We start from the raw sequence: 2,447 nt of genomic DNA, 5'->3' as shown, positions 1-2,447 counted from the left end.
GGTCAAAGAAATCTAAAGTTTTTCCAATACTTTTCTTTAGCAACATCATTAATGAGAGACAAGTTTGTAACAAAACGTTCTTTTTCAACTGATTCTGCTGGGCCGACTCAGCAGTCTCAGCGACTCAGTCGGTAGGGTCGCTGCAACAAATTTATAATGTCGTGGGGGGTTTGCATACTGCTTTATTGGTATCTTAACTCTATCTTACGGGCTATCACATTCGGTATTCGTAAACCTATCCCTTCATCCCCTCGGAGGGGCTTACGCCTAGGCCTGCCTTCGCAGGTGCCACCGCTCGGGGTTCTGACAAGGCTCCGCCTCGTCCGACCTTTCAACTCCGCACACGGCTCGAGCAAGTGAGTTACCTGGGTGTCTTCCGTAGCGACGCGCACGCGGCGCTCGTCTACCTCAGAGGCTACTTCCCGGTGAGGCTCCTACAGGCCACAGCTGGGCTCTGACTCGGCGTTCACCTTGTCCGCACTCGCAGCTCCGCACCCAAAGGGTTTCCCTCCTCGGTTACTCGCCTCCTGTGAGCAGCTGCCCTGCCTTAACGGTGCCTCTCTCGGTTCCATCGGTGACTCCGCGTCTTTCCACTTCATTCGTAATGGGATCCCCACTGTGGCGTGATCTTGTGACCATATATGGCCCGATCCCGCCAGTCCCCCTCTCTCTCACTGCGGTAGCTTAGCGGTCTGCTCCTTGCGTTCTCTTCCATTTCACGCCCCGGTCGCTGACCGGCGAATTCGCCGCGCCACGCTGGCCCTATACCCTTCCTCAGTCCTTGTGAGGAATATCAATTCCTCACACTTCCCCTTTCTTCACCAGCGAAGCCCTCTTCGTCATCTTTTAAAGCCGGCCGATTCCCGGCCAGACCGCCAAACTACACTGTGGGGCAGCCCAGATCGCAGCCCCTCAGCAACACTGATCTTAGAGTCGTTCGCTGGTGTGGCAACACCGGCGACTTGGCCAAGCGGTCTGGCATCTTGAGATCTTACTTCGACGCTAAGCACAATAAATTTAGTTTAAATAATAGTTAATAAAGATCCATAATAAGAACTCAAGCGTACATTGGCCAATGCGCCAAAGTGGTGACCCCTACGTTAAAAAACAACCGCAAATGCATAAAATTGCGTTCCTCGATCAAAGACAAAACGGCAGAAGACTGTGAAAAATTTTACGACGCACCAAACATGGCAAACACGGAGGCCACACTAAATGAGTTAAGAGAGCAACTGCAGCTGCTTCAAGCAGCAGCCGCACAGCCAACAGCCTCAAACTCTCAACATTTAGCTCAGATCATCATTCCAAAATTCAATAAATCCAATCCGCAGCTTTGGTTCGCGCAACTGGAGCGTCTCCTTAACTTGCACAATGTGGTGCGCGACGATCACAAATTTGACCTGGTGTCAATACAACTGGAGGGAGACGCCGTTCATGCAATCGAAGATCTCATTACTCGCCCACCGCCTGTCAATAAGTACGACGCAATGAAGCGCCGGCTGCTCGAAACCTTCGGCGAGTCAGAGGATTCAAAAATGAGACGGCTGCTCCGGGGTGGAGACATGACTGGAAGAAGCCATCTGAAATCTTGCTTCACTTGCGTCGCTTGGCACCCGCTAGTGGATGCGAAGCCGTTATACGAAAACTCTTCCTCACCGAGTTGCCTGTGTCGATTCGTCCGCTCATTTCGGTTTGGGAGGAGAATGATCTGGACAAGCTGGCAAAGATTGCCGACAAGATGATCGAAAATAGTGCCATCGACTCCATGTGTGTTATGTCGACTCAACCCAATTCCGCTGACCATATGCAGCAGAGCGTCGATGCAGTAAGTAGCAAAAGTCAGAATTTGAAAGACGTTGCTGCTGCTTTGCACATTCTTACACAGATAAGCTACAACACAACATCCCAAAAAGTCCAAGGTTTCCCATGGCACGAACGTAGATGATAATGGCAACAAGGCATCCCTGTGTTACTACCACAGTACTTTTGGTGATCGCGCACGCAAGTGCCGGCCAGACTGGCGATATTATCAGCAGTTAAACTAAAGATGCTACCGCTAACTCAGCTGGTAGGCGGTAGCATCTCAACGACCAGCGACAAGTTATCTGTGAATCACGACCACCGACTGCACATCCAAGATAAAAAACTAGTCGGATTTTTCTCATCGATTCCGGATAAAAAACTAAGCGATGACAAACTGAAATTGTATGCCGCAAACCAGACTACCATTCGAACCTTTGGAAATCAGGACCTCGAACTCGACCTGGGCCTGGATCGTTCGTTTAAATGGTCATTTGTCATCGCTGATGTAGCACAGTTCTATTTGCTTATTGACATCAAGAAACAACGTCTCACCAACGGCACAAGCATATCTCTAATCTCGCAGGATTTTGCTTCGCCAAATATCGACAAAACGCATCAAGGCAAGGACCGACACACCGATAACT

Source organism: Drosophila miranda, chromosome XR (assembly GCF_003369915.1).
Source record: "Drosophila miranda strain MSH22 chromosome XR, D.miranda_PacBio2.1, whole genome shotgun sequence".
NCBI lineage: Eukaryota > Metazoa > Arthropoda > Insecta > Diptera > Drosophilidae > Drosophila > Drosophila miranda.
Note: the sequence above shows the minus strand (reverse complement) of the source record.